At 41.4% G+C, this 15,367-nt stretch overlaps 1 long non-coding RNA gene across 1 annotated transcript; it reads left to right on the top strand.

Moving 5' to 3' along the window:
- The first annotated feature begins 261 nt into the window (after positions 1 to 261).
- Positions 262 to 10,591, top strand: LOC111773387 (uncharacterized). Its single transcript, XR_002807757.2, has 5 exons — positions 262 to 396; positions 878 to 937; positions 7,424 to 7,498; positions 9,433 to 9,558; positions 10,317 to 10,591. It is a non-coding gene; the product is annotated as an uncharacterized lncRNA (long non-coding RNA).
- The last annotated feature ends 4,776 nt before the right edge of the window (positions 10,592 to 15,367 follow it).

Genomic DNA, 15,367 nt, shown 5'->3' with positions numbered 1-15,367 from the left:
GCAAATGCATGACCCCAAAGAGAATAATTATGTCGTCGCCAATAAATAAACAATCATTGGAACAATTAGTGCTCACGCCTCTGGAGTTTGCTTCTCACCTCAGGACAGCCTTGCTCTCTGACCTTGTCAATACACTGATATGTTCTAAATAAGTGGTTTTACTGGGGGTGAGATGCAAGCTATCTAGAAACTGAGCGTGACTAGAATACACCATCCCTGGCCTTCCAGGAAGTGATTTGCATTGTGATGCAAAATGATGCTAGAATCCCAAACCTCACCAAGGTTCTCAGCAGCAAAAGGAAACATCGACCCAGTAATAGGCTAAGTAATGTTCCTACTGGTGATGCTGAGCAAGGAAAAGGAATAAGAAAGAGAAAGAGATAAAAGAAGAAAAAGGCAAGCCATTATCTGGGAACCTGAGATGATTGGGGGTAGGACATCAGAGTAGGAAAAGAAAGAAGTGGCAAGAGACAGAAGGAGGGTACGTGACAGGGTGCGGTAGAGGGCCATTCACTGCATTAGATGATCTCTCTCTGCGGCACCTTTTGTCCTCTTAATTAACTCAGTACAAATAGATTGCATACCAATTATAGGCAGGGCTCTCCAGAAATCCTCAGGAAGGAGATATGGAGATAAATAAGATATATGGTTTCTGCTCTCAACTTGCATACAGTTCAGTTGGGGCTAAATTATAGACACAAATACCAAAACCACATGTTGGACATTACTAAGTTTACCACAGAGGTATACATTAGTTTCAAAGAAGAAGAGATTCTTGGCTGGGGGTGGAAAATTTCATGGAGGAGCTGGAATTTGAGCGTCCTCTAAGCTAAACGAATGCCCTCTTTCCTGGCACTAATGAATTTTCCCTTTCCAGGGATTCAAGATAAGAAGGTACAATCTTTTATCTCAGAGGCAATTGGGTACAAAATGACAGGTGAGTTAATGATGAAATGTAAAAGTGCTTCCGGACATTTCTAGGTGTAAATTTTGTCCACATCATACGCTCCCAATCATGCACCTCCTTCATTCCCACATTGTCTTCTACATCTATTTCTGGCCCCCTCCTCAATGCTACTAAGCGCTTTGAGCATCTCTTGTCCCTGTAAGAACCATGGTTGATGTCCATGGCTGCAACAAAGTCTCCTGGGAGCCTGTTAAAGTACAGATGAATAGGCCCTCACTCCAACTAACTGACGTGGGACCACAGTGGGTCCATCTGAATTTCTATATTTATAACAGGATCCTGAATGAATCTAACAGGAAGTCGTATGTGTTGATCACAGGATCAGTGCCCCTGTTGTAAGGTTCTTCCACCCGTTACATTGAGGACACTAAAATGTCCTGATTATAACGTAAAAATATGGTGACATCTCTCTTGTGAAAGCCAACAGGGAGGGTTCCACTTGTTAATATTTTTCCATTTTTCAGAAGTTTCAGACTTTCTTGGAAGACGAGTTTGGGCAGGGGGCAGGACAGGACCAGGAGTTAGACCTCAGGATTTCTTTATCCAGCTTGGCTGCAAAGCCACCTAGGACCTGGGTTGAATCTCAGAGCACCAGGTCATCCACTTAGTCCATACTGGGCTCGTAAACTTTGAGCTGATGAGTCCCAGGTGAGAGGTTCTTGAGAGTAAGAAAGCAAAACCCTTCTTTCCCTCTGGAAGGAATTCTTCCTCTCCAGGAAGTTATTTCTTCCCAAGAAACACAAATTAACTAACTGCCACTACTGACCTCCAGACCAACACAAACCCATTTCCCCTTGAAATTAACCTTCCATTCAGAATCTAAACAATGTCTAATTAGCTCCAAGCACTGGTGAGCTAACTGGAAGAGAAGTCTGTAGGAAATTAAAACAAGGGGATAGCTTTACTGGTGAAAAAAAAGAAGAAGAAATAGCAAAACACCATCCTCCAATTATCCTTCTTCAAACCTCTGCCCCGGTTCCTTATCCTGCATCTTCATCTGTCTTCCTTTCTACAAACCTTGTAAAGGAGTCTGCTTTTCAGACAAATATTTTTCCCATCTCATTTGACACTGAGAAGGCAGGAAAAATATTGCCCATCACGATAAATATCAGTATAATATTCCAATTTTCCAGCATTTGACAGCAATCAAGGGAAGAGTAATGTGTTCCCTCTGTGACTAAATCATTTAGAGACCAAGGTATTCTGTCTCATTCTCATTAGGAAAAAAAATATTCCAATAATCTCATTATCCCAGTGTGAATAACAGTAAAAAAGCACCAAGACTAATGACTTCTTCCGCGCTTGCCTCCACAGATACGGGCCCGGCTGTGCTTCTGTGGGGCACGACTTGGTAATGGGGTCTTCTTTAACAGTGATCTGATCTGGCAGCAACTGCTGCTCTGAAAGTCCTGCCTAACAGAGCAAAGTCTTGCTTTGTCTGCGACAACATTTACACACACACCCCTGGACCCCAAAGACTCTTTTTACGTACTTCTTAAAAAACTAACTCCAGTGGAAAAAGAATGTGTCATGGCATGTTAAACTTTATGGAAATCCTTCTGGAGAATAACATAATTTCATGGTGCATTACTCTGAAATGACCTAGTACTTGAACAATTAATTTTTAAGATGTAGCATTGACTTCCCCTTGCTGTATTTAACCCGGATCTGAAATTGTCAACAATGCCAAGGGTTGCACAATGAGTTCGGAGAAGAGCAGCAGCCTGAAAATTATTCCATCTCCTGTGTTTTCTTTTATCAGACATAATGCTCCCCTCTTTGGTTCAAAATGAAAGGAGAAAGGAGCAGTTACTCTAATTAGGAACACCTCATAAGCAACACAGCCTGGCAGGAAAACAGCACAGTCTAGCAGACATAAACTCTACTTCTTATCTTTGCCACTAGTTTACTATGTAAACTTGGACAAACTTCTTTTCCTCTCTGGGCCTAAAGTGGGGAAAAGAGCGATCTTGTTTGTTAGGCATCTAAAAGGAATTCCTTGGTGGTAAGTGAATAGATTTATTATATATCCTCAGACCTCCTTGGAACAAAAGCTCAGAATTTCTCCTAACTTTTTTGCTGTCCTTTCTAAGCCCTACTTTTTGTTCTACTACTTGCTTTCCCCATCTCCTTCTCTACACCCACTCCTCCTCTACATGCCCACAGATAAGCAGAGAACTGGTATGCAAGAGCATCTTCTTAAGACTCACATGAGATCATTTAAATTCATGGGAAAAAGCTATAGTATGGTAGAGTTGGAAAGAATCTTATAAAACATCCAAGTGAGTTCCTTCACTCTGGGGAAGAAAAAGACCAGAGAAGAGAGATTTTTCCCAAGGTCACACGGGTGTTTATTGGTAGAACCACTAATTGCCGGTCCAACACTCTGCCCTCTAGACCAAACTCATGCCACAATTATTGTTTTCTATTAAAAACAAGCCCGGAGTTCACAAAGGCAACATTGGACTTACATACGCAAGCATGAGAATAAAAGGATTTTAGAGTTCAAAAAAAGCCTTACAAATCACTAAGGCTGACCTGCTAGGTGGGTAACCAGACATCTGGGTTTGCCTAGGGTTGAGGTGGTGTTTGAGATGTGGAACTTAAAACCAGGAGGGTCCCAGGCAAACTGGGATGGGCTGGTAACCCTAACTCATCTCCAAATGATGCTTAAATTTATTCTCCAATCCTCAGCATCCTAACATGAATCTCTTCAGCACTAGAGCGTTTACGACATTCTCATTTAGTAAATTGCATTGCTGGAACTCCAACCTGTAACTATGGAGCTGCATTCTTCCCTTTGGGGTCCCACCAAACAAGAACATGGATCTGTTGTTCTGTGTGTGCCCACAGCCATTCTGCTATGGATCCTCTCTCTCGGAATCTGAGAAGACAATAGAATTAGAAGCTATATGGACACAGCAAAGCATTCTAAACATGTTCTTTCTCTCTGCTGGGCTTTGTTTGATGAAAACAACCTCTTATTTCTTCATGGCTACCTATAGAAAGCATTATTAAGTGACTGTAGAACAAGGTTTTTGCTTTGTTTTGCTTTTTACTTATCTGAGATTCCAATGTCCCCGATTTCATTCTGAGGCAGTATTCCTTTTAGGGACTGGCCTCAGGATGATCAGATAGCATAGGGAGACAAATTTCTGAGGCAAGAGAACAACCAGAATCTGTGCCTTTTTGTAAACTCTTCTGGGACCCAGATGACTTTTCTAGCCACGTATATCTGATAGGGCCAGAACTGCTCCCAGATGAGAAGGATTTTCTTAGTACTCTGCTCGCATGGGTGGCTGCTGCAACCTCACCACTAATTCCTTTGGAAACTGACTTGACCCACCATTAGTTCTGTTCAAGGCATTGGTACCTTCTTTCCATAGCACAACGGCCATTTGGGTAATTTTCCAGGGCACCAAGGCAGATAGCTGAGTCCACAGGAAAAAAAAAAAAAATTGCAAGAAAATAAAATTTGGGGGTAGGTTTTCTCTCCTCCCAATCTTCAACATTTCCCGCCATCCTTTTCACTATTGCAGGGACCAACGTCTTTCAGTTGCCCTTCAGCTACCCAAAGCATCCCCACTCTCTGCCTAGGCCCTTTCTTTCTCCTAAATACCACACGTTCCAATTAACCACCACCACCCAAAAAAAATAATCATAAAGGAACAAAAAAAAAGATCTCTCAAATTGTGGTTCTGAGATGAGTTCAAAAGAAAGCAATTTAATTATCTGATTAAAGAAATGTATGCTAAGGTGAGAATATGAGGTTTAACTTTCACAAGGATTTTTGTCTTAAAAGAGGAGCTCATTAACCATAATGCAAGTCTCTAATGGATTTTCAAAATGTTTGGAAAGAGGGTCCTTTCCCAACCCTTGCCTACTCTCACCAGCTGCTCCTCTTTTTGTCTTCCCAATTGAAAGCTTCCCATTTATATATTAAACTCGGAGAGAAGCTGGCAGCTCATTTGGCTGCTTCTTAAAAAATAAAAATCATTGTTATGTACAGCAGTTACTTTGTAGAATAACCTTCAGTTTGGATCTGTTTGACGTTTCCTCATAATTATACTTAGGTTATGTATTTTTTACAGGAATGCCACAAAAGTGATGCTATATTCTTATCAATGAAACATCAGGAAGAATATAATGTCTATTTGTCCTATTACTGGTAATGTTAACTTGTATCTCTTGATTAAAATGGAATCTGCCAGGTGACTCCACTGTAGAATTAATTACTAAGTAATTTGTCCTTATTAATTAATAGGTAATTTGTGGGAAGATGCTTTGACTGTAGATAAATCTCTGGTTTCTATTCAAACTTTTACCCACTAGTTTTAATATCTGTTGATGATTCTTGCCTGAATCGTTTAATATTAAGACAGTACTGAAAAGGTGATTTTTCTAATGTCTATACCACTTCTACATTTACAAGTTGGCATCCTACCATCAGATAGAGCTTTCTTTTTTCTTCCATTCATTTATTCATTTATATTAGTATGAAAACATGGATTCCCATTTTATTCAATGGATCATAACCTGTTACTATCATTATTGATTTTGATGTTCTAAATGCCAGATTTGGCTGGTAGGAATTCACACAAGTAGGCTCTTACATGCTTCTGTCATATCTTCCAACATTCTTCGAATGCTTTCGTACATTCTGATGCCTGAAGATGTTGCAGACTCACCTTGTGCTTTCCCTGACCCAGTCTAAGAATCAATGATTTCTTCAAGAAGTTTTTGTTTCTTTCATTGGATAATATTTAGAAAGCAAAATCTAGGTGTGTTCATTGCTCCTGCCATGTCGTTGATTCTAGGTCCTCTCAATGGGCAAAGCCAGGAAATATATTTATGCATATACACATGAACTTCTATATTTATTTCTATTTCTGTATCCATATGTATGTCGATAGGTAGGTAGGTAAATAGATAAATGATAGATAAAAAGATGATAGATAGAGGGTCAGCCCAGGGGTGCAGTGGTGAAGTTCACACGTTCTGCTTCGGCGGCCTGGGGTTCACTAGTTCAGATCCCAGGTGCGGACCTACTCACTGCTTGTCAAGCCATGCTGTGGCAGGCATCCCACATATAAAGTAGAGGAAGATGGGCAGGGATATTAGCTCAGGGCAAGTCTTCCTCAGCAAAAGAAGAGGAGGATTGGCAGCAGATGTTAGCTCAGGGCTAATCTTCAAAAAAAAAAAAAAGATAATAGATACATAGATGATAGATAGAAAGCCATGAGTTTACACCAATACCTCCAATTCTAACCCAATACCAGAAGGTGTATTATGGCCTCCTCTCTTTTCATATTTGTAACTCCATTCTTTAACAGTAAGAAACTCTCGCTATTCTCAAAATATTTGCTTATTTGCTCAATCTCCCTGTATTTAACCAATATTGGCTCCTCTCCTTGGTCTTATTCATACCTATCCTGACCACACAAATTGCCACATTAGCTTTGGCCCTGCTAGACCATACCACCTTCATTGAATTCTTGGTCCTGGTCCCATGGACACACCAGACAACTGGTCAATTCTTCACACTCAGCCTACATTGCCAAAATTTTTGTGTTGATAGTCAATAATCCATTAGGGAAATCTAAAGAAAACATAAAGATCTTTTATATTTACCCACGGTTTTACCTTTTGTGGTGCTCTTCATTTCTCCATGAAAACCCAGGCTTCCATCTCTTATCAGAAGACATCCTTTATCATTTTTTAGGTCAGGTCTGTGAAGAGGAATTATCTCCTGTCTTATCTGTCTGAAAAAAAGGAAGAATAATCTTACTGGACATAGAATATAGAATTTGAGGTTGACGATTGCTGCCTGTCATGCCAGTCCATATGCAGGCATGAAATGGTCATTAAGAATCAGGCTGGTTTCTCATTACCCCTTTTAGGGTGGGTTCACTTTCTATTCTGCTGTGTCTCCCACAATTAAAGTGAATGTGAGACACTTTTCTTTTAGAAAGGGTTCATCTCTTTCTGGATTTAGTTCATTTAGGATTCCTTGAATCCTCAGATCTTTGATGGATTTTTCAAAAAACAGTATGATTTTATAGTTTATCAATTGTCCTCATTGTTAGGATGAAATCAATTGTCTCCTGCACCAGCCCTATTTTTAATACTTTTCTTTCCCTTGGTTTCTACAACTCTAATCTTATTGACTTCTTCTCTAATTTTCGTTCTCTCTTTGTGTAAATCCTCTTCATATCAAGCCTTGAAAAAGCACACCTTGTGGGATCTATTCAAAATGCAAACTTATTTTTGTATTTCACCATCCGTTTATACTTTTCCATTGGAAGATGTCTTTCCCAAGTCCCTGGATAAAAAATTGGGGTAGTTACTCTAGGAAAATAAATAAAACCAAAGATGATTTATGTCATAGAGTCTCAATTTAGAAATCAGAAATTCCTAGTTAAATGTGTTAATTGGCATTTCAATCTTCTTTCAAAGGTATAACAGCCCTTTCCTCTCCTCACACCCCAAACGGCACAATTGAAAGCAGACTGACTACCTTGAAGAAAGGAGGTGAGGTTCATCTTTTCTTTATTACTTGCTCCTCGTTGCTGTTTTTAAATTTTCCATGGTTCAATTGAGGATGGGATGGAGGAAGGAGGGAAGAGGAATGAGAAAGCTCTGGCTTGACTGGAACTGTCTCTAGGAGGGTCTGTTATATCCAGGCTTGGCAGGAATGGGAAGCTGACTCTTCCTTTCATGAGCAAATGAGTGGGTGTTTTGGAGGCTCTCCTACTAAAACCCCCAAACAGAACTCTGTCTGACATAAGCTCTCTTTGTCAAGGAAACGTTTTAAATAACACCAAACGAACATCTTACCCTAAGGTTCACATCCTTTCTCCAAGATCATGCACCCTGGATGCACCATCAGAAGGAAATGCAATTCTCTCTCACTATGCTGCTACCACAGGCCAGTTCATCTGGCTTTTCCCTCACGTTATGATTCCTAAGGCATGTGCTGGATGCCAGGCAATTGTCCTCTCCACTTTAAATACGAAGTTTACATTCCAAGCTCTCCAAGTGATCTCCTTTGAGGTTCTTCCCCACAGACTTGAGTGAGAAATGGTAAGAATCCCAGAATAGACTTTTCCCAAAGAAGTCCTCATCATAAATTCTTCTATCAATTTCTACAGATCCTTTCACATTTTCTTCGTTGACATGAGAGTTAGCAAAACCTTCTCAGACACCTAATTTTAAATTTCTGCCTGGTGATCTGACACCCCGCTTTGTAATTTGTACATCTATTTTTTTCTTATTGTCTCAGTGAAAGCTTCCAATTTAACATCCTGTTTCATCTTCCTTTCTCCATCCATTAAATATTGATATTCCACAGATTTCTGTCCTTGAGCCAATTATTGCTTCATTCAACACACTTGCCTTCTCTGAGCGGTTTTTCCACTCTTGTGGCAACAATTATGTACATGCAAATTAGTTCCAAATCCTTACGTCGAGTTCCATTCCCTCACCTGAGCCTCTGACTGTTAATTCCAGCTACTTATTGAATAATAACAGTGTAGAGGCTTCATGGGAACTTTAAATGTAATAAGTCCCAAAACAAACTTAACATTTTCTCCATGCTGTTTCTAACTTGCACATACATGCCTTCAGTTCTGCTCTTCTATCTACCTGGAATGACCTTCCCTTCCTCCCCACATTTCATTTCTGTCTATGTATTGAGAAACCTACTAACCTTCTAGCCTAGACATCAACTTCTCATTCCAACACCCAGAAAATTTGATTGCTTCTCTTCTGGATCCCACAGATTTTCCTTTCCTCCACTAATGGCATTGCTTTCTATATATTCACACGTGTGCCTGTCTCTGTCCTTGTACCTTGGGAGTTCCTCCAAGGCAAGGACCATGTCACACTCATCTCTGCATTCCCTAGTGCCCAGGGCAGTCCCAGTGCACAGTCGGGTCTCACCAAATGTTTGTTTTATGTTAATTTTGCTTTATAGACGTCATATCAATTGATTTTTACAATATATCATCAGAACAAAATTATTACTATCTCCAAATTCCGGACAACAAAATTACAGTTCAAATAATGTTGTCACTAGAAACAAGGTCTCGCTGGAGGACAGTGGAGTCAGCACTTTAAAACTATATATTTTACTCATAGCTGAGTACTCCTCTTTTCTGGGGTGTTTGTTTTCATTCCAACCTTAGAGTGTCTGGCCTTTCAAGCATCTCTAAAGATCTTTCAATCTCTAAGCACGTACCACACATTTTTAGATAAAAGATTTATGAGGACACTGCCTCTATTCTTCTGCCTCCTCCAATTCCTTCCAAACAACAGGCCTAAAATACATGAGCCAATTCCTTTGGCTAATTGATATTTCATAGGCTTTCTACTTTGTTTCATCATGTCATGATAGCCATACAAGTTGTTTATAATACTGGTACAAGGCCACCTCTATGCTTCTCTGCCCTTTTTGTTTACACAAGCAAGTCATCTACAACTTGGCCTGCAGTTAAAAGGGCGCCACAGAGCCATGTGTCTCTCCAGGAGCCAGGCGTTGTGCTGAGAGATGCTTCAGGCTGTTTTCTCCAGCCCTGGCCTGTGACTCATAGGTGGGTATTGTAAAGAAACACTGAACTTTGTCTTATTAAACGTTTTTGATTCTGACAAAGATTTTCCTCAGCTTTGCCAGTTAATATAGTTGGCATATGTCTTAGCAGAAACTGGGATGGAGCTTGCATTCATGTAATTCATTCTGGGAAATGATTTCAGGAAAGAGTAGTCAGGGAGAAGGGCAGGTAAAATTGATGAGGGTGAAAAGCCAGTATAAGGGTGTAGTATTGAGCTGGTCACTCCTGTGGACAATGGTGATGAGGATTTTTAGGCTGGTTAATTTTAAAACAGTTTATGATGAGGATTTTTAGGCTGGTTAATTTTAAAACTGCAGATGAGAATCAGGCTCTGAGGAGTGGAATTTGCTTGCCCCTTTGTTGGGAAACATTTACATTTCTAAGGGAAACCTCTGTCTGTAAAGATGCCTCCCTCTCTGTGCCAGGAAGAAGGGGGATGGCCTTATCTCTAGAAACTCTTAATCAATGCCAGAGGCAAGAACTTAAGTTGTTTACTGCCTGGCAACCTCATGTAACTGAACCCCCCCAATCCTCCTTTGTCTTTAGTTGAAGATAATATTTAAGTGGTGACTTCTGCCATTTACTCAATCGGGTTTGATTCTTATCTAAAAGTTGTGGGACCGCCAAATGGCCGGACCCACGGCCGGACCCTACGGGCACTGATACCATTTTAACTTTTTTACATATTCTTTCCTTTGTCTTGTAAAGAGATAACTCACATACCTATGCCTTAAATTTAGCTCTAACCCTCAACTTGGAGCAGCAGAAGTGGCAGCAGCAACATGCCGGCAGCAGTTCTGCCTGCCCATGGGTCCTGTCACCATGCCAGCGGCGGCAGCAGCAGCTCCCCATGCCAGCAGCATCTCTGACTGCCCATGGGTCCTGTCCCCACACAGCAGCTCTGACTGCCCATGGGTCCTGTCCCCATGGCAGCAGCAGAAGCTCTGACTGTCCATGGGTCCTGTCCCCATGTTATTCTATACTATTCTCTAAATAAAAGAGCACTACTGCCAGATCTTAAGAGTCTAAGAAATCTTTCTTTCAACTCCTCAGCTCACCGACCCCGCATCAATGGGACATCAATTTCACTGGGACACACTGAGGAGCTGGTACAAAATACACTTCAGAAATGTCCACCTCAAAGAAGGAAGTGGAGAAGATTTACCACAAGCTCCCGTTTCCCATTGATCAAAGATTGTTCCATGGAATATTAACTCCCACTCACTTCTAAGTTGTGTATGTAGATGCCAATTACTTCCTGCACCATCCCCACCATGGTGTCACATGATCTTGAGGCAAAAAGCAAGCAAGGGGATGTCAGGTTGCACCTGTGTGATGCTGGCTGCCCTAGCAATGACTGGGGTAAAGAGTGGGCTGAGTGAATGTGAGACAAGGCACTTGAAGAGTCCAGTTTAACAGTGAGTCTAAACTAGACAGCTGGTCTCCAATGACAGAGCTGTGCCAGAGTTTCCTTTAGGAGGAACTGGAAAACAGAGAGCGGTGTCAGAATATATGTATGGGTGTGTGAGAGCTTCTCAGAAGCCAGTATCATCAGGGCCAGTACCATTGAGAGGAAAAGTCAGAGGATTCAAAGGGCTGTCAAAGAACTGCCAACAAAGCAGACAGACAGCCAGAAGGTGTGCCTTGGATTCACCAAGTCACCTAATCCAGGATTCTCCAAGTTCTGCTTTGTCTACTGCTGCTAGCCTGTGTTCAGCTTAGCCTTCGGGGCTAGATGGACATCCACATCCTCAAGGAAGCTGCGTGGTCCAGAGATCAGCCATGCTGCATCCCACACTGCTTTCCTCAGCAAAGTTAGCCTGGTAAATTTAAGAGGCAATGTCCTCCATCACCTCTGCCTCCAGCTGAGACTCTCCAGTTTAAACTCTCATCTCCCACCCAATTAGGGGACAAGTGCCACCGGCCCCTCTCTATCACCCCTGCCCATCATTGTGATGTCCTCCTAATGGTCACTTGGCTTATTACAGGCAACACTCCAGGACTTGGCCTGCCCCCACATCTCTTTCCCAACCCTTTTCAAAACCTTCCTCTTGTGTTGTTTGAACCTATAGTAAGTCAAATAATGTCCCCCCAAAAGCCCATGCCTTTAATCCCTGAACTTGTGGAAATATTACATTACATGGCAAAGGGACTTTGCAGATTTTGTTGTTATAGACCTTAAAATAGGGAGATTATCCTGGATTGTTCACGCAGGCTCAATCTAATCACTTGAGCCCTTAAAAGTTAAGAAATTTCTCCAAGTGGAGTCAGCCAGAGACGTGACAAAAGAGAAGCAGGAAAGATGAGGCAGAAGTGGAGGTCAGGGAGATTGAAACATGAAAAGGACTTGCCTCACCGTTGCCAGCTCTGATGGTGAAGGGGGCCATGACTCAAAAAAGGCAGGCAGCCTCTAAAAGCTGAAAACAACCCCACCCAACAACCAGCAAAGAAATAGGACCTCAGTCCTACAACCATATGGAAGTGGATTCTGCCAACAACCCAAGCGAGCCTGGAAGCAGTTTCTTCCCCAGAGCCTCCAGTAAAGAATGCAGCCCTGCAGACATCCTGATTTCAGTCCCGTGAGAGCCATTTCAGACTTCCGAGCTGAAGACACTAAGATAATAAATGTATGTTGCTTTAAACAGCCAATTTGTGGTAATTTGTTAAAGCAGCAACTGAAAGTTAGTATCAAGGCTTAAATGCTTCAAAAACAACTGTTTTGTTTACCTCTGATAAGCTGGTTGATTTTTAAGGTGCTTTGGATTGGCTATCTTACTTTTCTCAGGAGAAGTTGCATTTTCAAACTTGGGAGCAGTATGGAAAAAAATGGAAGATTCTGAGACATGGGTACCCATTCCAAAGGAGGCTCCCCACCATCAAATTGAAAACCTTGGGATTAACATTATCAACATGAAGGTAAAGAGCAAAAATCATTGAGGGCTCCTCAGTCCGTAAGGTTAACATTGGCTCAACTGGCCATCCGCCCTCTAGCACATTGCTTAAAATCCTGAGAAATATGCCATAGGGATGTTCCAGGCAATTGCACATCCCGCTCCCCAGGAATCCCCACCATGCTCCCGTCCTGAAGGTCTGGACTGGGCAGATTTGCACTCTCCCCCCCCTGACTTCCTGATTCCCCCTTGCTCTGGCTTCTTCTCTTCTGGTCCCTCTATAACTCTCTTAGACCCTGCAGGGCACTGTCCTAACTGATGGCAGGGTCTGCGCCAAACTCCGTTCTGTCAGAGAAGTGGAAAAGGGAAGTCAGGAAGCAGTGAGAAAGCCTTTAACAATCTCTTCTTCTCCTATCAAAGGATTCCCTATCCAGGTAAAGAGGACAAAGGGAGGAATTACTCTGTGCTGTCTCCTTTGGGTCAGGCTTGCTCATGATGCCATTAAACTTCCATTCTGAGATTAGAACGCAAAGAGAAGAGAAGAGATAATGGATGCGGCCAATGCAAGCAAAGCAAAACAAGAACAGTGAGTACAATTGAGTAGTTGTTTTTACTATTTTGCATTCCTTTAGGCCATGTGTCTTCTCCAAGCTTCCTTTACTTCTCTGCTAATATGACAGCCTGGTCTTAATTCTGGATGCCACTTGCATCTGGTTTCATCTATACTTTTGATCCATATTTCCAGATTATACCCTACATGACACATCACCTTTCTACATCAGTTCAAACTCATAGATCAACTCTCTCTTCTGATTTCAACAGAAACTGCCTCATCTTGTCACCTTGGTCCCCCAGGCAAAATGTAAAAATTGGATACCTTTCTCTCCAGAAAGGAGTGCTTTAAAATATACAGGAACCAACAAATAGATGCTAAAATTAGTGGGTAAAAGTTTATGGAGAAACAGAAGAGTATCTCACCCAAAATAAGTATTAATTTTAAAGGGAAAATAAGCACCTTTTCAGGAGAGAAACCTGGTAGACACACCTTAACCAAGTGATCAATGTCAACATCAACATTTATAAGACGTCAACATCATGTACCCCTTGATATCATATTCTGAGAAGGGCATATCACGTCTATGGCATTTTTACCAAAAATGTGTAATCTGAATCAGTCATGAGAAAGCATCAGACAAACCCAAATTGAGGGAAATTTTACAAAATACCTGACCAGAACTCTTCAAAAGTAGCCTGGTCACAAAAGACAAGGAAAAACAGAAACTGTCAAAGATTGGAGGAGATGAAGAAAACAAACATGAAATTAAATGCAACACAGCATCCTGGATTGGATCCTGGAACAGAAGAAAGAAATCAGTGGAAAAACTAGTGAAAGCAGAATAAAATTTGCAGCCTAACTAATTGTATTGTACCAACATTAACTTCTTAGCTTTGATCACTATAACGTGATTATATGACATATTAGAGACTCTGGACCGTAGATATAAGAGAACTCTCTGTGCTATTGGCAACTCTCCGTAGTCTAAACTTGACTCTGCTGCAAATTACCTGTATGACCTTGAAAAATTAAACTGAGTCTCATTTATTCATCTTTGAAAGTTTTAGATCAAATGATCTCCAAAGATCCAAACTGAAATAAAAGAGAGGAAACATAAGCAAACGAAGAGAAGAAAATGATAACTGAGTGTACAAAATTTGTAAGACAAACCTTTCACATATAATATTAATCTTCAAAATAACCAAAATACACACACGACAGGCAAGTAAATTTCAGTAAGATAATGAGTAAAACACTCAGCACACATTGTAAGTACTCAATAAATGTCATTGTTTGTGACTCCACAAAGTGATTTACCCGAGAAAGTAGAAAGGCTTTATTTTGGACCCTGGCCTTCTAGACTCTTAACGTGGTTCAGAGAGAAGGAGTAGTATATAAGGAAATAGTCTGAAAAACAAAACAGAATTAACATCAAAATCATGCGGGGTCGGTGAGCCGAGGAGTCGAAAGAAATATTTCTTAGACTCTCAAGATCTGGCAGTAGTGCTCTTTTATTTAGAGAATAGTACAGAATAGCATGGGGACAGGACCCATGGGCAGTCAGAGCTTCTGCTGCATGGGGACAGGGCCCACAGGCAGTCAGAGATGCTGCCGGCATGGGGAGCTGCTGCTGCCGCCGCTGGCATGGGGACAGGACCCATGGGCAGGCAGAGCTGCTGCCGGCATGTTGCTCTTGCTGCTGCCGCTTCTGCTGCAAAGTTGGGTGGAGAGTAAGGCTAAATTTAAGGCATAGGTATGTGAATTATCTCTTTACAAGACAAAAAAAAAGTTAAAATGGTACCAGTGCCGTTAGGGTCCGGCCATTGGGTGGTCCCACAACTTTTAGATAAGAATCAAACTGGATTGAGTAAATGGCAGAAGTCACCGCTCAAATATTATCTTCAACTGAAGACAAAGGAGGATTTTGGGGTGGGGGGTCAGTTACATGAGGTTGCCAGACAGTAAACAACTTAAGTTCTTGCCTTCCCCATTAAGAGTTTCCAGAGATAAGGCCACACCCCCTTCCTCCTGGGGGAGGTATGGAGATTTCCTTCACAAATGCAACTGTCTCTGATCAAAGGGCAAACAAATTCCACTCCTCGGAGCCTGCTTCTTATCTGTAGTTTTAAAAGTAACCAGCCTAAAAATCCTCGTCATAAACCATTTTAAAATTAAGCATCCTAAAAATCCTCATCACTACAAGATACTATTTAGATCTGAGGAAAAGGAAGAGAACTGGAAAGTCAACAATGTTCCAAGAATGAAAAATCTCCAGTGGATTAAAATCTGAGGCTACAGAGAATAATCTACTGTGTGAATGAACCATTTGAAATCCCACCCCTAC

Source organism: Equus caballus, chromosome 5 (assembly GCF_041296265.1).
Source record: "Equus caballus isolate H_3958 breed thoroughbred chromosome 5, TB-T2T, whole genome shotgun sequence".
NCBI classification, from domain to species: domain Eukaryota; kingdom Metazoa; phylum Chordata; class Mammalia; order Perissodactyla; family Equidae; genus Equus; species Equus caballus.
This window is presented reverse-complemented; position numbering and strand designations above follow the sequence as displayed.